Here is a 24,601-nt window from a genome sequence, read left to right on the forward strand (position 1 = left end):
CCCTTCTGCTCACTGTCAGAAGCAGAAACCTGAGAACAGCAGACAACCCTGAGGGACACATTGCAAAATAACTGAAGGATGGAGGCCTTCTAGGCTATCGAAGTCCTGAGGACATAAAAGGCTGAGGGACTTTTCCAGGCTGCTGGTGACCACAGATAAATAACAATGAAATGCAGTGTGGGGGTGCCACACACATACACACATACCACCACCACCACCACCAACAACAACAACAAAACAACAGAAATAGGGTGTTACTTCCCAACACCTTGCGTGGAGTCTGGCACACCAAGAATGAACGCTCAGTGAGTTTTTGTTAAATGAGTGAGTTGACATTTTCCAGAATTAATAATACTCACAAAATACCAAAGCTTCTAGCTCCCAAGGATACAGAAGACCTTACCCTTGAAGTTGTATATGTATGTGTATGTGTGTATGCTTGTAAGTATGCATATATATAAATATAAATATATATATAGTATGTAGTAAGGTAAAACTGATTCAAACTATTATTTAACATACTGATCAGAAATTCCAACAGATGAATATCCCCAAATGTAGGACTTGCAGTGCTAAAACAGGGACAGTCTAGACAAACCTGGGTGGTAGGTCACCCTGTAAGAATGCTCCAACTCAGTGGTAGACTGTTAAATCTGAGAACCTTCACTTGGGTGTTGAGAGTCTGTTTGAGCATAGGCAGGAAACACTCGATGACTGGCAGATCATGTCTGTTTCACACTCTAGGAGACAGTAGCCACTAGCCTTTTATATTTAGGCTACTAAGGAATAAGGAGATGTGATCTCTAAGACCTTACATTTCTATTGCTTTCACATGGCAAGCAAGGTAATTTAAATGGTTAGATCCTCAGCACAGAGCTTTTCAGATTTTAGTGTATGTATGAATTACTGGAATCCTTGCTAAACTTTAGGTTCTGCTTCTGAACGTATAGTGGGTGAGGCTGAGATTCAGTGGGCACCTGTGGATGTTTCTTGTCCACGGGTACACTTAGAATAGAAAAGGGGCCAGTGGTTCACATCCTCAGATACTAAAATTAGCTGGGAGGATTTTACTCACGCCCAGCTACAAAACCAGGTCAATTAGTCAGTCTCTAGGAGCATTATCATCTATCAGAATACCCTACCAGGCATCAGGCATTTCCAATGTGCAGACAGGGTTGCAAATCCCAGGAAGTGGAAGTGAAGAGAAATACCACTTGATGATAAAAGCTGATTGATTGGTCCAGATGGGCTAGACCGTGCTGTCAAGAGATTTATTGAAAGTAAAATCAGAAGGAGCTTATTTTGGAAAGCCTAGAGGCAAGATTCTAGAGAAGGGAAGAGGAGGGAAGAAGAAGAAGAGAGAGAGGGAGGGGACGTAGAGGGAGAAGGAGAGGGGAAAAGAGAGTAAGGGAGGAGGAGGATGAAGAAGAAGAGGAGGAGAAAGAGGAGGAGGAGGCAGGGAAAACAAAGGATAATGCTCTGTATTATTTGGCTATTCAGTGTTTCCTGAGCCATTGGGGTAATGTGGGATCCTGGTACGCAGGCTTGTGGAGAAAAGGGGAGCTCTACCTCAACAGTGGCCAAGGGGGGAGAACAGAGACCCTGGAACACCAATGAGCCACAGGTTTTATAGAGCTAAAGCTTCCACTCTTGTCCTCGGAGTACTCAGCATCTCTTTTGTTTCCTTGCTGGCTGATGCTTCCTAGCAGCTGTTGCAAATATATTCCACTCACTTGAAGTTGCCAGGCAGGTGACCTTGCCTCCCACTTTACTGAGAAAATTGGGGTCAACCGTTCACATTCCATTATCTCCCCCCTTCTGCTTCTCATCACTGCTGCTTCGCCTTTGCAAATGTCTGTCTTTACTCAGCCTGTCCCGTTCCCTGCTTGAAAAGAAACAGCACAGCGTCATCTGCTCGAGGTGATCCCACATCAGGGCTTTTTGTCTCAGCTCACCCCAGCATCTTCCACTTCTGTGTGGACTTGGCTTCATCTCTTTCTACCTCCAGTCACATACATCTGTCCTGGACATCTTTGATCCCTTCCCATTCACAGACTCTTTTGCATCCAGTCTGTAATGTCCTTCTTCCTATTATCTCCTAGGCCTATTCCTGTTTTGTCAGTTTGGTTTTCACCTTCTATCACCAATTGAAATGATATTGGGTAAATCCTGGTGACTTAACTGTAAAAGTAAGTGGCCTAATTTTAGAGGCAGTGCCCTCCTGGCTCCTACACATTACCTACTCCTGAGTCCCTTTTCTTCTTCAAAATATGTATTTCTTTCGTGTGTGTGTGTGTGTGTGTGTGTGTGTGTGTGTGGTGTGTGTGTGGTGTGTGTGGTGTGTGTGTGGTGTGTGTGTGTGTGTGTGTGTGTGTGTGCAATGACTAAGGGGATTGGCTTGCTTCCTTTCACCTTGCTTCTAGTGGAATCCTGTGTAACCTTAGGGCTATTCTCCATTTGTGCATGATGAAATCAATTATATGACTGAATCACAATCGGCATTTTCCTTGTCCCCCTCCCCTAATCTGCCAAGTAGAGTAGATAGAGATTTAAAAATGTCAGAGCTTACTGTAATCCTAGTTACTCGGGAGGCTGCGATCTGAGGATCATGATTGGAAGCCAGCCTGGGCAAGAAAATTCTATTTCCAATTTACTACTAAAAAGCAGCAAGTGGAGGTCCAACCTAAGTAGTAGAGGACCCGCCTGGAGAAGAAGCTAAGGGACAGTGCTCAGGCCCCAAGTGTAATTTCCAGTTCTGGCACACATGTGTACACACGCTCTCGCACGTGCACACATACACACATACACACACACTCCAGATCTGATTCCCTTTTAAAACTTGGAGGGTTGGGACTCAGTATGCACTTCTTCCCATTAGACAGCTGTGGTCCCTAGCTGCAGTTTGCTGTAGTCCTTTCCATCCCCACCCTTGGACCTTCTGCGGATGTTGCTGGTGTTGAACACGGCTGATATTGCTGATCTGTAATGGTTGGTGGGCCAGCAACTAAAGGGTTAATGCCAGACAGCACATAGAGTAGTGGGTCTGTGCACTCATATCAGCTTCCTCTCCTAGTCTTCCCTCTCATTTGATGGAACATGACCCACCAGGGCCCCCTGGGCTGGCCACGCTCTGTCTACACCCAGCAGTGAGGGTAGAATGGGGGAGGGAGGGTAAGTTCCTCAGCCCAAGGCCCTCAACAGCAAGCTGACGTCTGAGATGGGTACAGACGGTACTTTCTGGCTGTGGGCAGTCAGAACAGTCATTCACAAGAGACCAGAAAGACTGTGGGTGTGATCAACACCGTGTCATTTCTCAGACAATGGAAACAAACAGAAGAGCCATCTCAGTCAGGCCTGGAGAGCACCAGCAGGGAGTGGGCCCAGTAGAGCAGCTTCGAAATGGTTATAAATTAATGAAAACAATTTCTGCCCACACCTCTCCTCATCTCCCTGTGTGTCTGCCTCCTCCAAACGGTTCTGACAATTGCTTTCCTGGGTCCCCCGCACCCGGAGGCAAGCACTTGGAGAGGGCCAAGGCCTGAAGATCAGAAGAGAAGAGGGGCAGGATGAGGAGAGGGAAGGAACTAGCTGGTGTTGTGACACATGCACAGAAATGCAGGGGAATGGAAGGTGGGTGTTGTGATTCCCCTGCTGGCTAGGTCTGGGATATGGGCCTCACCCGTCTAAACCAGTTTTCTTATTACTGCACTAAAGGAACATCCAGATCCCTGCCAGCCCCAATATTCTGCAGCTCCTACACACTCTATCAGAGAGCTTCGCTCCCATTCTCTCTGTTGAATGCTCGCTCTCTATCTCTTTCTCTCAACATGTCCTTTCCCTCTTTGTTCCTGAGGTCCTAGGCGCAGGACAGATGGTGAGTTTGAGCTACAATGCCAGCAGAGAGAGATGACCAGGTAGTGGGAAGGTGCTAAGACTGTTGCAGACAGTTCCTTATAAATCGAGGGTGAGCTTGGCAGAATCATTTAAAAATCAGTACCCATTGGTTTCTGGTGGGGTTCATTAGGTCCACCATGAGATTCAGACTTAGAAGGTCCTGTGTGCTCCCCCCTCTTCCCCAGACCCCTCCAAATACACCTCAGGGCAAAAGTTGACAGAAGAAATGCAGGGGAGGATGGTAAATTCTTGGCTGAACTGAGCTGCAAGCCCTTCAGAGTCATTTTGGAGGGGGCCATTTAGTGAAAGTAGATTAAAGAAACTCATGCAGCAAACAAAACTTATCTGGCCACTGGTTGGCCATCTAGTGGTGCCTTGTTTTGGCCGGGGGACCTAAGCAAGGTTTCCGGAGCCAGGGCCAACAGTCTCGGCTGCTTCTATGGCCTCCACTCTCTAGACTTCTCTTTCCTTTGTTCTTGGAGAGAAAGAAGGCTGGGAAGGAGAGGCATAGCTCTGCCCAGAGATGAGTCTCCACTGGCAAAGACTCCTCCTAGGGGAGCAGCCCAGCAGGGTGTGAACCAGCTGCTGCTTGATTTAAGAAGTTGTTTTCAAATTGTCCCAGCAGGAGCTCAGAAAGATGGTAGAAATTAAGTACTTAACTCCCCCTCAGCTCCTTGGCACCCTATTGCTCTGGCTGAGTTCTGGGTGATAATGGGGTCTTCTGGAGGGTCTCATTGGGGTCCCTGGTGAGAAACTTCCTTCTACTTGAAATACCCCAATAAAACTTAGATCCCTAAGTCAGTGGCAGCACCATAGTCGGCGAATGGATGAACAAATGAACAGATGGATGAATGACCAGGAGGGCAGATGAGGATTTGAAAAGGATTGTAAAACTGCCAGACTCCCTGTGTTCATGCCACTTTCTCTCTTGCTAAAGAAAAAAAAATCCACTACTTCCTAGCTGAGCAGCTCGAAAGAAAAGCGTGTTTTTCAAGAAAAGGGGAAGGGCGGGTAGAGAGGAAAGAATGAATGGATTTTGTGTTTTGACATATTTACTAAGAAATGTGGAAGCTGCTTAACACCTGCTAATTAGAGTCAGAGAAACCCGAATTCCCTGCAGTGAACAAGAACCGGAGCTGAAGGATGGGTGGCATTTCCCAAGGGGATTGTGAGCTCTTTTTTTTTTTTTTTTTTTTTCCTGATTTGGGAAAACCAATGATAAGCCATGGGAAATAGGATGGGGGTGAGACATGGAGGTCATTTGCCACTGAAGCTTAGATTTCTCAGCATCTTTCCATCCATCAGAGCCCCAGCAGTTTCTTCTCCCATTGATGCCCAGGATGGTGCTGGATAGGGGCTCTGGGGAGAGAAGATTTGGTGTCAAGCTATAGCTGTGGAACTTGAAGTACTGAGGTCAAAACACTGGTCCAAGGTCAGCGTTGTGTTCCTCTCTATGCTTTTCCTTGAGTCCTGTTATACAAGAATTCCATCAGCAAGATACAGAGAAGCCACACTTTGAGAGGGTGAATGGGAAGTCTTTACTAGAAAGCCAGCAACTGGGAGCGGACTTATGTACCACAGACATGCAACCTCGAATGCAGTGAATACTGTTAGGAAACTGAGCCACGAGGGTATTAGAGTAAAGAAAGAGCAGAAAACAATCTCAACAGTCCACATCAACTCTAATGGAGAGTTGAAGAGAGATGCCACAATGACCGGAGTGTCAGGAGTCACCAGGCATGGCATGATGGCAGCTGGGGTGGAGAGGCTTAAATAGGGCTCCAGTTAGGCGGCAGGGTGACAGGGAGCTCAAGGGTTCAAAGAGTCTTGAGAGTTTATGGCAAGTCTGGGAACCTACCGTGCAAGTCCCTTATTCCATCTGCTTTTAGGAATTTAGGTGTGGGGGTGGAAAAGTAGAATTTCACCTGTAGAGTTTACAGAAAGTCCCCATCATCTATTAAGATGACAAGATAGCAGTGAGGACAAGATGGCGTTGCTTAGACCCAGTATTCATATTTCAGTCTTATTTCTCTCTCCTTCCCCTCCCCTCTCTTTTTCTCTCTTTTGATGCAGGAACTGGGGCTTGAACTCAGGGCTTTGTTTGCAGTTGGCTTTTTTGCTTAAGGCTGGCGCTCTACTCCCTGATCCATACTTTCGCTTCTGGCTTTTAAAAGATTTCTTGATGGTTCATTGAAGATAAGGATCTCACAGAATTTTTCTACCCAGGCTCGCTTTGAACCACTTATCCTCAGATTTCAGCCTCTTGAGTAGCTAGGATTACAAGCATGAACCCCTGCACATGGTTATTCTCACCCTTCTTGGGAATCTTTCCCACCTCCCTTTTCCCTTCTAGACCATCCAAAGGAAGGCAATTAGTTAGAAGCACAGGATTTAAGCTACAGAAGTCTTGTTTCTCTTAACTCCACCTGATTGTTGTGTTGTTTGGGAAATTTTCTAGACTTGGGAGATAGTAAGAGAATTCACTTCCTAGGATCCTCGAGAGGATTAAATGAGGTGGTCCATCTAAAGCCCCTGGCACTTGATAAGTGCTCAATGACTATGGCTGTCATCTTTGAGGATTTTGGATTTTTAAGAGTGATCAGAAACCACCAGCTTAGCCAGCAATGGGCTATGTAACTAGTTGAGTCAAGTTCTGTTCATATAGGGAACTGGTTACAAAGGTATTGGTGGGGCATTAATTACAAACAGGACAGATGAGAGATGTAACAAGTCATCTTCCAAAGGTACCGTCTCTTAAGTTTTAGCAACAAGAGTAGGAGGTAGATTGCTTGAGCCTGGGAATCCAGACTTCATGGAGAAAGCTGGGACTACCCAGGAGGAGCTGTCCAGGGATTGTAGGGACTGGAACCAGTGGAACAAACAGCCACCTTAGAAGTTGCTACCTGCAGTTGTAAAGATCTACTCTGGTTTCTCCCAAACTCCCATGCTAATATATGGTAGTTTAGCAAGTACCCTACAATACATAGCACCAAGAAAGTATAGATTGTAAGAATTGGTGCCCCACTGTGCAGAACAAAGAAGGCAAGGCAAGAAGTGACCTCAGCAAAGACTTCCCCTTCTATACTTTCTTATTGTAAACCCTTTGAGAGAAATGAACTAGGAGTGTGGTTCAAGTGGTAGAATACTCACCCAAGGCCTTGAGTTCAATCCCTTGTACTGGAAAAAAAAAATAGGCAGAGGAAGCAAATAGCTGGCATCATCAGGAGAATTAGAGGAAATGGGCACATATATTCTGTAGGCCCAATGTCTTAGAGTATCCACTAGCCAGGGCCTCTTACTGTTCCTGCTTTTTGGATTTGACCTCAACTCTATGGTGTGTTACCTTCCTGGGAAGTCTTTGCTGAACACTGTAATCTCACACCATTTTGTTCATGCTCTACTGGAGTGTTTTCTCATCACAGTACCATTTCCTATTCAGTATCTGTCTCTTCCATTAAATCTTGGGCTCCTAGAAACATCTTTCTCCTCTTGGTATCTCTTAGCCCTTGAGCATCAACCACACAGTCATTGGGTGCAAATCCTGTATGGCGACATATAGCATATGACTATTCAGAACAGGCTCTTTGCAATGGTGAGCTTTGGGGATATGGATTCCTAGGAGCAGTGAGGCATAAACAGATGTGTGTTTATGTGTGTGCATTTGTGTGTGTGTGCGTGTGTATGTACGCACCAGTCTTGAGACTTGAACTCAGGGCCTGAACATTGTCCCTGAGGCTTTTTGCTCAAGAATACTTTTCTACCACTTGAACCACGGCTCCATTCCTAGCTTTTTGATGGTTAATTGGAGATGAGAGTCTCACAGATTCTCTCTCACAGACTTTCCTGCCTGGGCCGACTTTGAACAGTGATCCTCAGATCTCAGCCTCCTGAGTAGCTTGGATTGCAGGTGTAAGCCACCCCAGCAACTGGTCTTGTAAACAAAATTTTTAAAGCGGGAAGAAAAAAAGCCAGAGGAAAGAAAGGTATACTTCAGGAGCGGGAGTAGCTCATTCAAGGTCATTTGGTCAGGGCTATGAAGTCTCTGGGTTTTAAACTGATGGGCTGTTAAATTTTTTTATTTTTGTTGTCTTGTTTATAAGAAATAACATATACTCTGTGAAAATTTTAGAAAATTCAGGTAAATAACAAGAAGAAAATAAAAATCATCTGTGCCAACTCCTAAAATAACAGTAAATATTTTGAAATTTATTCCTGCAGTCATAAACATATGACATTTTTACTACAGAAGTATCAGTCTGTTTCACAACCTGTTTATTTTAAACTTAATAATGTTTGAACAACTTTCCAAGACATTTTTCTATCACAGCACATATTTGAAAGCTTTATATCAATTCACATATTTTACTTGATTTATTTTAACCAATGCCTTTGTATTGAAATTGTAACTTGTCTTTAATATTTTACTGTATTGGATAACTCTATTAAGAAATCCAAGTATGGGGCTGGGGATATAGCCTAGTGGCAAGAGTGCCTGCCTCGGATACACGAGGCCCTAGGTTCGATTCCCCAGCACCACATATACAGAAAATGGCCAGAAGCGGCGCTGTGGCTCAAGTGGCAGAGTGCTAGCCTTGAGCGGGAAGAAGCCAGGGACAGTGCTCAGGCCCTGAGTCCAAGGCCCAGGACTGGCCAAAAAAAAAAAAAAAAAAAAAAAAGAAATCCAAGTAGCCTAATCTTTTGCACATTGTCATTATTTCTTTAGGATAATTTCCTAGAAATGGAATCATTGGTCAATGAAATGCACATTTTTACAGCTTCTAACAAGGATTGCCAAATTGCTTTCCAGAAAGGCTTTTTTAAAAATCTATTTGCATTCTTTCTTTGCTGTAGAGGAAATGGTTCTGGGTAAATTTACAAACTCTGAATTGATCTAAAGCCATTTTGCCAAAAATCAATTCATCAAATGACCAATTCATAAAATAGCCAGTTCAGAAGACAAATAGATGATAGACAGACAGACGGATGGACAGACGGATGGACAGACAGAGCAAGCCACAGGGAGGTCAGGAGACAACCAGTTAGCAGAATAAATAATGTAACAAATGGATGGAGTAACAGAATTATAGAGTGATTTCTGTTGCGTAGGAAGGTTCTCCTGCAGATTTTGGAAACTGCCATCAAGTTTGAGTGGATCGGTTTTCAGTTTAAGAGTTGCTCAGTTGGTTGTGACAATGGGGATTTGTGTGTGGGCATCTCTCTAACTTCCAGAAAAGTGCATTTCCTTGTGCAAAAACACAATGTCATTATAAATGGGATGCTTTCAGTGTTTATTGAGCTCTTTTGAATCCTTGATGTCATTTTCTGACAATTAAAAAAACACACTTAAAATCTGTATGAGTCTTTAGCTCATTTCCCAGTCATTCCTCAGTTTGTACCCATTAGTAAACAAAGCACCCTGCAAGCTGTGAGGGAAACTACCATTTCTTAGTACCCCTATAACATTTTTCAGGTGAGTAACCAATCTGTGGTTTATCTCGATTTCACATTGAAAAAAAAAACCCAAAAAAAAACACCGATGAAAGCAAGCTGTTCATCATAGTGATCTTTTCTGACTTCTGTGGTCCTCTGCTGCTTTGAACTTGGCCTCTTTCATCCCAGCGATTCTCCAAACTGCTCCTAAGCCCTCATGGAAATGTCTTTTAATTTTTTTCAATTATATGCATTTGAGCACTCACTTGCTAATTTCTTCAGATTGAACATCAGCCTTAATGCATTTATATCTGACTCTCCCCTGTGATGGGATGTTTGGGACACTCTTATATGTCATCCCCTATTTTTCAAGTCTTCAGTCATTTGGGACATTTTTTCAACCAGCTTCTCAAATGACATTTCAGCTTTAATGTTTGGATTTGGGGAATTAAGTTGATGAGATTGTTTTTGTCATTTTCTTGTTGAGCCTATCTTCTGGAATTTATAAGATTTGAGACCAGTTAATGGTTAGTTCTTTCCTCAGTTATTCAGATTTTTGGTAATTCCCTTTTGATACTTGGTGATTTGGTTGTCTCTGTGCAATACCTTCTTATTCATGGGCTGACCAGTTTTGTTCAGAATTGTGGATATACAGACTTGCTGAAAATTGTTGCCAAGTTGATTTATACTGTTTATTTTCATACAACATAGACTTCATACTATGGCTGACTACTAGAACAGCTGTATCTGAATAACAGGAGTCATCTAGAAGGTTCCATCCCTCTCCAGCCTCCACAGGCACTCTGAAGTCTACAGGTTACTTCCAGCATTGGGATTGTTGTAAACCAGCAAGTTTTGTGTATTTCTTGACTTTGACTAACTGGTTGTTTGGAAATCTCTTGTTTGGGCAAATTGATTTCTGACAAAAACAGATGGCTATTTTAGGAAACTCCTATTTCCTCGTCTCTTGGCCAACTGTACTAGTTTTCTATTGCTGCTGTACCAAATTGCTACAAACTAAAGCAGCTTCAAACACCAGAAATGTATTTTCTGGCAGTTCTGTAGTTCCTAAGTGTAGTATGTGTCTCAAGGGACTAGAAGCAAGATGTTGGCCCATTGTATCTCTTTCTGGGGGCACCAGGGGGACATTTATTTTCTGCTCATCCAAGTTGTCGGCAGAATTGAATTCTTTGTGGCTGGAAGATGACATCCCTGTTTTCTTTCTGCCTGGAAGCTGCAGGCCCTTCCTACCCTTCCTGCGGCCCCCGTGTTCCTTGACTCACCGCTTTGTTCCTCCATCTTTAGAGTCAGCAGTTGCTCTTGTTTCCCTGCGTTTCCTTGATCCAGTCTTCTGCCTTCTTCCATATAAAGGAGGTCAGACCGGCCTAGATCACCTTCCTGTTTTAAGGTCAGCTGATTAGCAGCTTTGTTCTCTTTGTCATGTGTGTGACATACTTACAGGTTCCATGGTTCAAAAAATGGACATCTTTTGGGTGGTCATAGTTTATTTTGCCTACCAAGCCAACATTAGGGGTGTGTGTGTGTGTGTGTGTGTGTGTGTGTGTGTGTGTGTGTGTGAGAGAGAGAGAGAGAGAGAGAGAGCGCAAGAGAGACAGAGACAGAGATGGAAAGAATTTCCTCAGCAGGACTATTCTATTTCAGGCCTAGATTTAGGGTTCTCGCAGGGGAGACCCAATAGTTTATTTCATCCTATGTTACAGAAGTTTTCTTCCCAAACCCTATTTGTGAGTAGTTGCCAGTCTGGTCGTTTCTGAGGGTATTGAGCTGTGTCCTGGAGACCGGTGCCTCTCAGAGGGGTGCAATGCTAAAAATAGAAGAAATGCTCCTGTCACGACTCTGAGATGAAATGGGGAGGGTTTTTAAAGAAATGAGGTCAAAAGCAATTATTCCAGAGCAGAGAGAAATGAGTAAAGCAGGAGCCCCCGTGACCCACATGTCCAGTGATTGCAGAGACACGGAGTATGTGTGCTTAACTTCAGCAGAACCCACCCCAGTAAGTTTCAGATTTATGTACTGTTTTATGTTCCCACCAACAATGAAGGTGTTCCACAACTACTCCAATACTTAGTATTTAATGTTGTCTTTTTTTGGGGGGGTGGGGGTGGGGAGGCTGGAGTCTGAACTCAGGGCTTCATGCTTACTAAGTAGGAATTCTACCACTGGAGGCATGACTCCAGCCTTTTTTTGCTCTAATTATTTTTTTAAATAGTGTCTCACTCTTTACCTGGGCTGTGATCCTCCTATTTATGCTTCCTGCTATAGCTGGGATGACAGTCGAGTACCACCATACTAGTGTTTTCTGTTGAGATGGCGGGGGGGGGGGGGTTCTCATGAACTTTTTACCCAGGCTGGCATGGATTTCAGTCTTCTCCATCTTAGCTTCTCATGAGGCTGGGATGCCTTATGCATACCATTGCAGCTAGCTACTGGTTAAGATGGGGTCTCATGGCCTTCTTTTTGCTCCAGATGGCCTCAAACTGCGATTCTCTACATCTCCAGATGCCCAAGTAGCTAGGATTACAGGCCTAAGCCACTGGCACTTGGCTGAAGTTTGACTGCCCCTTGACTATACCGCCACTTCTGGCTTTTACTGGTTAAGTGGAGAAAAAAGTCCCTCAGATTTGTCTCTACAGGCTGACTTTGAATGTCAATCCTCAGACCAGCTTCCTGAGTAGCTAGGATTACAGGCATGAGCCACTGGCACCCAGCAACCTTTTTTGTTTGTTTGTATTCATTTTTATTTCTTCCCTTTTGTTAGCCTTTTAGTTAGACCTTCTTTTATTCTTTCTCATGCTAGTAGCATAGGTGGCGACTCATTCACTAAGATGTGAACAGGTCTCTAAAGATCCCAGAGGACAAAGCTGCCATGTAGGGAGAACCACAGAGAAACAGAACCTCCAAGTCCTAGGTCTGCTAGCTGTATAGCACAAACTAGTCACCATTTGGGAGCCTCAAGTCCTTTACCTCTTTTTTTTTTTTTTTTTTTTTTTTTGGCTAGTCCTGGGCCTTGGACTCAGGGCCTGAGCACTGTCCCTGGCCTCTTCCCGCTCAAGGCTAGCACTCTGCCACTTGAGCCACAGCGCCGCTTCTGGCCGTTTTCTGTATATGTGGTGCTGGGGAATCGAACCTAGGGCCTCGTTTATCCGAGGCAGGCACTCTTGCCACTAGGCTATATCCCCAGCCCCCTTTACCTCTTAAAATCAGGATTGCACAACTGTTTGCCTTACCGGTCTTACAATCTACTCAGGGTCCAGTGAGTGGGACAGTAGAAGTGAAAAAAACTGCATAAATTAAGCAGGGATTGCAAAATGATCCATGGGCTACATTTAGGCACCACGAAGGTTGTTTCAATTTATAGAGAATTTTCGGTTTTAAAGCAAGCTACTGTTCAGAAATAACAGTTCACACACACACACACACACACACACACACACACACACACACACACGGATTTCTGATTTTCTCCCTGGAAAACACAATCTGAAGAGCTGGCAACTATAAACCTAGCTTCACACCTGAGGACATGGGCTGGAACTTAGTTTCCCCCAATCCCTCAATCACCTAATCCTTCTGCCTGTGCACCAGTCTTACTTGTGTCAAAGCACACACATGCAGGTCTGCCTCCTTCCTCTCCTTTTCCTCTCCCCTCCCCTCTCTTGCTTTTCCCCCTCCCTCTCTTCTCCTTAACCTGGTTTGTGGCCTTGCTAAAGCATAACATCAATATTAGTTGTTGTTATTCATTTAAGAGCCGGGGACACACGGGGACAGAGCTTTCTAGTGTTAGGTGTTGCTAAGCGCTGAGACAGGTGACTGGGCGAGCATAGAAACACTTTCCTTGGTGATCTAAAAATAAAACAGCCATATCCCCAGCCTCTCTGGGATGTGGAGAAGGACAAGAGGGTGGTACCACACATATTTCTTCCAGGTTTTACATTGGCTGAAGGTGAGGAGGAGCTATTTTAGAATCTATCTTATTGGAAGGAGACAGATTTATAATCACAGAACAGTTATATATTTTATGGATTATATATGTAATATAATTCAGTATTTGGAAATCAGAAAATGTTTTCTAACCTGGGCAATGGATAGGGCACAAGGTTTTTAATTAAAAATAGACATGGGTTTATTAAAAATTTTATCAAACTCCATTTGTTTGTAGTACTGGTATTGGAACTTGTTAGAAATGACTTGGGAGGCTGGGGTGTCGCATAGGAATAAGGACACCAACTCCAAAGGAACTCAGCAAGGCAAAGTTTGCTTTTGCAGAATGATGTGCCTCTAGCCCCAAATCTGGCAAGCAAGCACACAGAGCAGGCAGGTTGCTCCCTTTTTATTTCTAACCCAGCAGGCCACGCCCCTCTGCTCACACTGGCTAAACACAGGTTCACAAGCTGCCAAAGGCTGCACCTTAATGAACAGGATGTAACTAAAATTCAAGAAGCTTCTATCAGGCTATCTTACTGAAAGTGCAGCAGGAAAACAATGTAACTAAAATGTAATCAACAAGGGCCAAGCCACCTGGCCAAAGCAGGCACTTTGCAGAAAAACAATTCTCACAAGATTAACAGAAAGGAGGCAAATTACTTTGATAGAGAAGACTTTTTCCTCACAAATTTGGATTTGTTCTTTCACAGCTGGCACACCATCGCTTAAGCCACACCTCTAGTTCAAGCCACACCTCCAGTTCTTGCAGTCCAGTGCTTGCTGGTGAATTAGACATGAAAGTCTCTTAGATTTGTCTGCCTGCTCTGGCTTTGATCAGATCCCTGATCAAAGCCAGCCCTGAATAACTAAGATTACAAGCATGAGCCACCAGTGCCCAGACAACTGTCCATTTCAATTCTGTGGATTTCAGTGTATATAAATTATACCTCAATTATTTTAAAAATAAAAAAATGAAGACAAAGCTTAAAATGGGAGACAGAAGGGGATATGAGGGACAAGGTAACAAACAGTACAAGAAATGTAACCAATGCCTAACGTATGAAACCGTAACCTGTCTGTACATCAGTTTGATAATAAAAATTTGGAAAAAAAATGGGAGACAGAAAAAATAAAGGGGGAGCAGGGTGGGGTGTTAATGACTCATGCCTGTAATCCTAGCAACTGAGGAGGCTGAGATCTGAGGATCACAGTTCAAAGCCAGCCCTGGCAATGATATCCATGAGACTCTTCTCTCCAATTAACTAACAGAAAACCAGAAGTGGACCTATGGCTCAAAGTGGTAGAGTACTAGCCTTGAGCAAAAAAGAGCTCAGGAACAGCACCCAAAGTCTGAGTTCAGGCCCCAGGACTGACAAAAAAAAATGGGAGGGGGAAGAGGAAGTGAATAATAATTCTAGCTGTTATCACTGTACTATCTATCTCCATAGATTGGATTAGTATTCCTTACAGTATCTTGCAAGGAAGGTTAACTGTTAGTTTTCCATTTTCCCAGGTGTTGAAACTGAAGTTCACAGGATGAAATAATGTCCCAGCTGGTAAATGGCACTCTTTAAACTCCAGATGGAAGGAGTGTAGCACCCAAAGTTTCTCTCACTCTGTGTTCTAATCATTTGCATGGTTATCCAGGAGGAGAAAATTATTATAACTGAGGAGAGAGAGGTGATGGAAACACAAATTACTACTTCATAGCTGTTTGGATGTCTGCTGATGGACACCCTTTGCTAACTCAGGCTTAAGCGCTCACATTCAAAAAACCTACATCACTTTGGGGAAGAGCATAGGATTCCTATGGCCAGCAGGGCAGGCCCTGTGCAAAGGGGAAGGTTTCTTCTGATTGCTCTTTCCCAAGAGGGGTAATGACTTTCATGGCCTTCCTAGTGAATACCTCATGATAAGATGTTCCCATCTTTGCAGAACATGACCCACCCAGCCAGGCTAGGCGCAAGACTCGTTTTGAATCTGAGAATCTGGCGAAATGTTAGAACCTTTCCACAGGATGGGGAAGGCATGCATATATACATGTATGCAAAATAATGCTGCAATTTTAGGAGGTTCAAAGACCCCCTGAAGGTCACTGATGGGCCCCTAGTTCAACTCTTTTACTGTAACCCCAGGGACCAGATTCCAAGGACTCCCAAGCCAGCCTTCAACTTCTCCACTTGTTTCAGGCACCTCATCACCAGGAGACCAATCATCTTGTTTTAGCTTTCTCCTAATGGCGTGTGTGTGTGTGAGTGTGTGTGTGTGTGTGAGTGTGTGTGTGTGTGTGTGTGTGTTATCAGGGCTTGAACTCAGGCCTCTTGCCTTGCCTTCACTTCACTTTTTTTTGAGCCATGTTTCCACTTTCCTGCCTGAGATGGCTCCAAACCTCTATTCTCAGCTTCCTCCTGAGTAACTGGGATTACAGGCATGAGCTACCAGTGGCTGGCTTGCCATCTACTTCTTGCTTTTCTACTGGTAACTTGATCCAGCAGCTAGGAGGTGCTAGCTTTGTTGACTCTCATTCTTCTTACTGCCCTAGAACTCCTCTAGCCATCTTAGGCAATTTACGTTTGTTCATCAGAGTGAACGTAGATACACACACACACACACACACACACACTCACATACACCTAAGTAAGCATGAGACCTGAAGTATGTTTGTCTCAACTCCATCTCACAGGACCCAGATTTCTGCTATGGCAAGCTGAGTGGGAAAGAGGAGGGCATGGCTGGAAGACTTTATTAGGGTTTCTCTCTCTCTTTGCCTAGTTAACTCATAACCATCATTTATACCATGGCTTAAGCATCCCTTCTTCAAGGACAGATCAATTGCTTCTCTCTGCTTGTATAGCACCACATTTTCTGTCTTGTGTAAGATACACACACACACTCATACACATATATATTTACATATGTCTCACAAAACCATAGCATCATGAGAGTGGGAACCATTGTATTTTAATTTAGTATTGTATCTCGATTGCCTGACATGATAGGTGTGTTTATTTTACCATTTGTTTAAATAGATGGATGGGAGGTAACTATTTCAGATTATAGGAAGCCTTGGAGTTCATCATAGATAGTGTTAAAAATAACCCTGATGTTCTAATAATCTAGAATTCTTGTAAGACTAAAAGATATATTCACAGAACACAAGGACTTGGTATTCCACAAACCTAGAGATAATAGGAAGCCTATTTCCTAGGCTAAATGATTTTCACCTTAAATTTCTAGTTTTGAGCTGTGTCTTAGGGCTCTGGCATTTTATTATCATTCTTTTCATTATTATTTAACTTCAGAGAATTTTTCTAAAATCTTTCTTAAAGGTTAAGAGGTTTTTACTCTGTCTTTATTTTCCCTGAGAAGGCATACCATGTTGTGGTTTAAACCAGGGGTTTTAGATTCAGGTAAATCTAGGAATAAACCTGAGGTTTTTTTTTACTTGCTGGCTCTTTTAATTTAATCAAATGGTTCCATGTCAGCAATTTTGTACTATAAAATGGAGGCAACACTGTCTATAGGACTAAAGGAATTCTGTTCTGTGAAATGTTTATCCTGACCCGTAATCAGTTCTCAATGCTCAGGAGAAGTTTTTAATGATCTCAGCCGGATCCCCATAAAAGAGGTAGAGAATTAAGCATCCATAGGGACTAGAGCCAAAAGAGTTAATATATACTATCTTCTTTTCTTGTTTCCCAGAAAACACAAGCAAAGAATACCTTTAAGCTCTGATACACTTGGTATGTTGGTTTAACACTGAGTGCTTTGTATTTCCTGAATAGATCTGTGGGTCTTACAAGGATCTGGTCTCTAGCAGAGTTTTTTTACTCTCCTTTTGACACCATCCAGGACACTGGAGAGATAAAGAAAAACACTGGGGAGACTAACTAAGCCAGGGCATTGACTGATAATGTAGATTATAAACCCACAGAGGCTTTGAGGTTAAGGTAGCATGGCAGGGAACAGCCAAGCAGACTCTGATGTAGTCAGGCTTTCAGGATGACAATAGCAGGTGCTATTGATGAGGTTAGGCAGAACTATCAGGGGTGCTATTTTCATTCATTACTCTGAGAGAGGTGAACCTGTGGGGGGCTGAGGGGGTTGGCAGGAAGCCTCAAACACACACATAACCATGTAGGGCCTTGAGATTCAAAGCTTGGAAACCACTTGGCTTCCCCCAACCCCAAACCAGGGGATTTACATCTAGTTTCTTGCTGTAAGCAGAGATGTTCTGATGAGTCTTCCACTACCATTTCTGTAGCTTGCCTCCAAGATCAAGCAGTAAGGATTGGTTACATTTGCATGGCAGAATCCTTCTTTTCCCTGGCAACCTTAACATGTGTTCTCACTACCTGTGTAATGTCAAACAATTGGCATCATGGCTGGCAGTTTTCCATCAGCACAAAATGCCCTGGAATTGCTAAACTCTCTGGACCACAAATGTGTTTATGGTTCATTCTTCTACCTATATCCTACCATTAACTCATGACCTGGTCATATTCTTTCTCTCCTTGACTTACCTAATAAGAAGTGTAGAATTTGTTTGCCTTAGCTCTTGGCCATCTGTCAAAGCTGATACGTATGTGGTGTGTAAACTGACTCATCATGGGAGGAGAGGGGGTTTTATGACTAGTGAAATTGGAGTGGGTGCTTTAGAGTTTAACTTTTCTTCTGTACTTTCCTCATCACATATGATAAAAACAAAATACATACAAAAATATTCCCAGTACTTAGAAATAGCAATGAATATAATATTGCCAAACAATAGCTCTGCTCTATATCACCAGAGAGCAGGTTTTTCATAATGACAGCAATTGAATATTATGGCTTAGCCATGTGCTGTGGCTTGAATATAATTTGACCCCTGAACCTCTTTGTTGGAATTTTATTCTCATTGTGAGGTGTTAAAAAGGTAGGAGTGTAAGCTGGCTATTGTGCTTAGAGGGAGGGTCTTGGGCAGATAATTAAGATTAGAGAAGACCCTTAGAGTGAAGATCTATAATTGAATCCTAGTGACTTCATAAAAATGGAGAGAGAGAGAAAGAGAGAGAGAGAAAACACAAAAGCTTGATACTGATGGATCATGCCTGTAAGCCTAGCTACTCAGGAGACTGGCCTGAGGATTGCAGTTCGAAGCCAGCCCAGGCAACAAAACCTATGAGACTCTTATCTCCAAGTTACTACCAAAAATCCAGGGATAGAATTACAGCTCAAGTGGAAGAGTACCAACCTGGAGCACAAAAGCAAAGTTAGAGTGCAAGACCCTGAGTTAAAACCACATTGCCAGTACACACACACACACACACACACACACACACACACACACACACACACATTTCCTTTCTGTTGCCATGTGATACCCTGTACCACCTTGCAGTTCTGTCAGCAAGGAGTCCACCATGAATGTGGCCCCTTGACCTTGCACCTCCAGAAGTTTACTGTGGACCATAACAAGCTTCTTTTCTTTATCATGTAACCTGTCCTGAGTGTTTCACTATAGTAATGAAAACCCAACAGACACAGGGATTATATGTGTCTCACAGCAGGATTATATGTGACAAGCTCAGAAGCTACTTCCTGGCTAAATGAGTCCAAAAGAGGTTGTGCAGGTCACATCCCTTTGTCCCTGATAGGCCTACTCTCCCACCCACCACATATTCGTTTTCCCGCATGATTTCCTCTGTTGTGCCCAGCAACTACTTGCTCAACATGTCTTGTCTGTTACAATGGGATTCCTAAAGCAAGATGCTCAGACCACCAGTCTCTAGAAGCACCTGGTACTTCTTTAAAATGCATTTTGTGGGCCGCACCTTGGGCCTGCAGACCAGAGGCCCTAGGGGAGGGGCCAGGAGCCCATAGACTGCTGAGAACTTCAGCCTCTTTCCCTCTGGCACTTGTCTGAGTTCCCTGATGTACTGGGGTGATTAGAGGGGTGTGTTCATTCTCTGTTCCCTGACCCATCAGCTTCATCATCCCCAGGAGTGTTTCCTTTTCTCCTTCTTTTACCACATGACTCCCATTCCTAGAAATCCACTTGCACTATTTTGTTAAATCTTAAGAATTTCCCCATTTTAATGTTTTTTTTCTTCTTCTTCTTCCTCCCCCTCCCCCTCCCTCTCCTCCTCCTCCTCTGTTTGGGAAGAACTGGGAGAAAGGTGGATCCCCTGTTATTAGAAGGAATAGAGCAGGCAGGCACCCACCACCGGAAGCACAATTAAGAATGTACTCAGCAGGAAGATTGCTCTCTGGGAAGCGCAGAGAGCTGTCAGGACAAGTGACCTTTCTAATCACGCCTGACATTTCACAGCCTTGAAGGCGGAAGGACTGCCCTTATTCCGGGAGGCTTAGCATTGCTCTGTGTCATCCCAGACACCTGCGTTGGAGGGCCTGGTGACTTGGCCTCCAGCCAGGTGATGAATCAGAGCTCTTAAAGGGCTTTGTTTCCCAGGAAAAAGAGAAAACATTGAGCAAGGGGGCTTATGTGGCTGGTGACAGTGTCTAAAGTAGGGATAGAAATGCATCAGGAAAGGATATTGCCTCCCCAGGGAGGGCCGTGCTGCTGGTCAAACACGCCTGCGCCCAGGAAGCAAAGCAGACGGGATCAGCCTCCAGCCCCCGTTGGCCCGCAGGGTCTGCCATGACTCACTTGTTACCCAACTTGATAGGAGAGCAGCATTATCTTTTTCTCTGCACATAGAGAATGCGTGCTTATTCTAAAACGTCTGTCCAGTATATAAAGGCATAAGGAAGAAAATAAAACTTTACATTTAATTCAGCACTTCTGAGATAACAATTGGCTATTTAGATGCATATTTGCCATATCTGAAAACAAAATAGAATCAATCCTATCATAAATGCTGGTTTGTAAACTACTTTTTTTAAAAAAAAAATTAGCTCCTTGAATACATTTTCATGTCAACAAAACGCAAATTAAATAAGTCATTCTTAGAGATTTCACTGTAATCCATTGCATGAATATAGCCTCCAAAGGGTTTTTCTTTTCCTTTTTTTTCCTCTGTGTGTGTGTGCGCGCATGCGAGTGCACACATGTGTGTGCATGTGCGCATGTGTGAGCCAGTTCCAGGACTTGAACTCAGGGCCTGGGTGCTAACCTGAGATTTTTTTTTTTTTGGTTTTTGCTAAAGGCTGATGCTCTACCACTTGAGCCCCTGCTCAATTTCCAGCCTTTTGCTAGTTAATTGAAGATAAAAGTCTCACAGACTTTACTGCCTGGTATGGCTTCAAACTGCAGTTCTCAGATCTTGGCCTCCTGAGTAGGTAGGACTACGGATGTGAGCCACTGGTGCCCAGTCCTCTGAATTATTATGGAGGGCAGAAGTCATCCCTCTTTTTGCATTCAAAGCACTTAGCCTAACATTGGCCACATGGTAGATATAACAAAAGACATTCATTAAAAGTGATGGAATAGTAAGTCATCTAAAATTTATTCTGGCATAAAGTGTGAAGCAGAGCTGGGTGCAGGTGGCTCATGCCTGTAAACGTCAGTATCTCAGGAGGCCGAAATCTGAGGATCATGATTTGAAGCCAACTTGGGCAGGAAAGTCCATGAAACCCTTTCCTCCAATTAACTACCAAAAAGCTAGAAGTGGACTTGTGGTTTCAATGGTAGAGCTCCAGACTTGAGTGCAAAAGCTAAGGGACAGCACCCAGGCCCCAAGTTCAAGCCCCAGTACCAGGAAAAGAGAAAACAGGTTTAATTTACATTTTTCCAAATGATGTCTTAACATTATAACATACAACTGTAGTGAGTACTTGTCTTATAGTCCCCATTTCACCTGCCACCAAGGAAAAAAAATCTTGGATGCAGGAGGAGGATGGAATCAATGATTTTCACTTCTCATCATGGCTCTTCTCCCAGCCCATCACCTCTTCTCTCTGCCGTCACTTCCCTTTTTCCATTATTGCCTTGGTCTTAAGTGCCTTTGTCCATAATGCTTATTTCAGGGCTTAGCCCTGAGTGGATCCTTAATTAATGGTGTTTACTAGCCCACTGAAAGCATTGAAATGGCAGCAGTATCGAATATCTTCACTGTGTTTCCTGCAATAGTCACAGCAGCCTTTGGAATGCACAAGAAAGCTCTGTTCCCAGAGAAATCACAACCCTGAGAAACTGGAGTTTTCTACACCCTCTACTTATCTAGGTGTCACCTCTCATAGTTGTGAGCAAAGATGACAGCTGTGGAGAGTTGTCAGAGATAAAAAGAGAAGATGATGACATTTGCTTACATGTGCTTTTCAAGTTTCCCGTGCCACCTCTTGTCGTGTGCCATTTACGCCTTCAGAACTCACCTGTGGAGTAGCTTTGGCAGATTTATGGGCCTTGGAGACTAAACTTTCTGTTTTGAAAATATAGTACGTTTTGTTGTAGTTTTTTTTTTTTTTTTAATTTGAAACTGGGGGTTGAACTCAGGGCCTAGGCAGACAATCAAGTATAAAGTACACTCCTAATGCCCTCTTTTTCATTAAGTTATTTTCAAGATAGGGTCTTATTTTATGCCCAGGCCAGCCTGAGCTGTGATGCTCCTACTTGTGCCTCCCTGAGTTGCTGAGTCATTGTGCTTCCCCAAGGCTGTGATAATATGTGTGTACCATGGTGACCAATGATTGTTGGGATGGAATTTGGCAAAATTTAGTAGCCTGAGCTGCCCTGAAACCGAGTCCCTGATCTCTTCTTCCTAAGTTAAAAAACTACTTTACAAATAACCAAAAGATACAACTTAAAATGGCAATTAGACACCATTTGTTTCTAACACATTACAATTTAAGAAATTATAATACTCAGTGCTGAGTAGTGTATTTTATACAAGTGCTTCATAGATTATGGAGGGGAAAAGAAATAAATACATTTCCAGAATTTTCTGGGCTGAAGCAAGAGCCTTTATAAAAGTTTATATCCCACAAAATCAATCTTTCATCTGTTTATCACTTTAATCTCCTTCATCTGTTTACCAAGCTATACAAATATGAACAAATCTTAAAATTGGATAATAAGGATGTGATTTAAACACTTAGGATCATACCACAGTATGTGAACTATTATGATGTCATTACCATAATGTTCCCAAAGATTATTAATAACATAGGATGAGAAAATGCAGTAATTATATTCAATGTACATTTCATAACAATTAAACTACATAATTTGAGAATAAGGATAAGAGGGGAAAATGAGGAGAATGAAGGAAGGGGTGACATTGATCAAGATACATTTACTCATAACCTGATTTATGAAATTGAAACCTCTTTATACAGTTACTTAATAATATAAAATAAATAATATGACATGAAATGTGCTCCTGAGTCTATTCAGTATCCACAGTTTGACTCCAAATTTTATTTGTAACCATTTCTTTTCCTTCTCCTCTTCCTTTTCCTCCTCCTCCTCCTTCTTCTTTTGCGACTATTGAGGTTTGAACCTAGGGTCTCATGCTTGCTGAGCTGATGCTCTATCATTTAAGTAATGCTTCTAGCCTAGCATTTTGCTGGTTCATTGGAAGTGGCGTCTCTCTGACTTTTCTGCCTGAGCTAGCTTTGAACTGTGATTCCACATCTCAGCCTCCTGATTAGCTAGGATTGCAGGTATGAACCACCAGTGGTCAGCTTATAAATTCATATAATTTTATAGAACATAGATTACACTATCACCATGTTAACGCTATCTCTAGGTGGTAGGGTTATCAGTGAAATTATTTTTCTTGATACTTACCTTGCAATCCAGTAAGGAATTTCATTTTTTAAACAAGAACCTTCTTTCTCTTTTCCCTTTGTTTATTTTCATGGTAATAATGTGATCTTGGTCAACATTCACTGAAATCCAAAAAAATGGAAGTAAGAGAACTCCGATGCCTAACACTTCTGCATGCAAGATGGACCCCTTAGGGACATACACCTCCAGAAGTAGGTTAATGATAGGAAGATCACAATGGGGGGTGGGGCTGAAAGCCATGGGATACGAAGAATGATTGGAATACTTAGGCAGAATTTGAAAGACCACTACTGCTTTTTAGTCCCTGAAGTTATCACAAAGCAGAGATTGAACTCACTCTATGTCATCTCAGAAGAATGGAACCCAAGGCTGGAACTAACAAGTCGATGGATTTTCTTTAGTACAAGAAAGAACAATGTAGTGATTTTGCTGCCCCACCGTGGAAGAGCAACCTCTGCAAGAAGCGTTACTGGCCTCCAGGGACAAGGGGGGATAAGGGATAACCTCTTGGTGTCAGTGTTGATGGGAGTTGGTACACCAAGGGGTTGTTGAGTAGAAAATGCCTTCCGGGGTTCCAACTAGGCCAATCGTTTCTGCCTCATCCATCATAAAATGGATACAGACATCCTGGGGACATCATTTTGTGTTTTTCTTCCCTCCACATCAGTTCCTCTATTCCAAACAGGAATGCATCAATGCCATTTTAAAGAGATTACGTGTGTTTACAGATGAGACAGTATAGGATAAAGCTTTGGGACCAAAAAATATGTAAGTTACAGCTTTTTTTATTCCAAGTGACAGAAAACCAACTGGAATTATATCAGGTAAAATAGAAAGGAGTTGTCCAAAAATCAGGGAAGCCAAAATGAACAAATTCCCTACAACATAGCTGGAACCAAGGGCTACTCTATTTTAATCCTTTGGCTTGTGTCACTTGAGTCTGGCTGTATGATGCAGAAGCATGGTGGACTCGAACAGCCTTAGTTGATATTGCACTTAAGTTTCTGCATTCAGCTCAGGCTGAGAGTGTCTTTCCATACAGTTTAGGGAATATCCTTGGGGAGACCACCTTCAGTGGCTTGGATCATGTGACCCAATTCCAAACTAATCACTGTGGCCAAGGATGGAAGTCCTCTGATTAATTAGGATGGGTTATATGTACACATGTGGAACCAGGTTGCAGTGGGGAACAGATCAGCCTTATGAAGACTATACAGGTTGAACAAACTATAGAAAGGAAATGTTCTATGTCCACTATAAGGAGATCTTATCTGTGTTAAAAATATTTCAAAAAACTCACAGCCTTGGTGACTCAAACCTGTAATCCTAGTCACTTGGGAGGCAGATGGGGGAATCCTCATTGAGGTTAGCCTGGGTATAAAGGAATTTGCTAGATTCCATCAATCCTGATGGCACATCCCTAATATCCAAGTAATAAGGAAAACACAAAGGTGGGGCTAATTGGAGCCCTGTCATTCCCAATGACATTAGGAAGCACAGATAGGAGCATCATAGCCCAAGTCAGACCTGGCACAAAACAAAACCTGCCTTGCCAGGTGCTGGTTGCCCACTGTAATCCTAGCTACTCAAGAGGCTAAGATC

The 24,601-nt window shown here is 43.1% G+C and overlaps 1 protein-coding gene across 1 annotated transcript in view; it reads left to right on the top strand.

Moving 5' to 3' along the window:
- Positions 1–24,601, top strand: part of Marchf4 (membrane associated ring-CH-type finger 4) — a 94,710-nt gene that overhangs the window by 18,859 nt on the left and 51,250 nt on the right. The gene's annotated exons all lie outside the window — the stretch shown is intronic.

The sequence above is a fragment of the Perognathus longimembris genome, chromosome 4, assembly GCF_023159225.1.
Source record: "Perognathus longimembris pacificus isolate PPM17 chromosome 4, ASM2315922v1, whole genome shotgun sequence".
Lineage (NCBI taxonomy): Eukaryota > Metazoa > Chordata > Mammalia > Rodentia > Heteromyidae > Perognathus > Perognathus longimembris.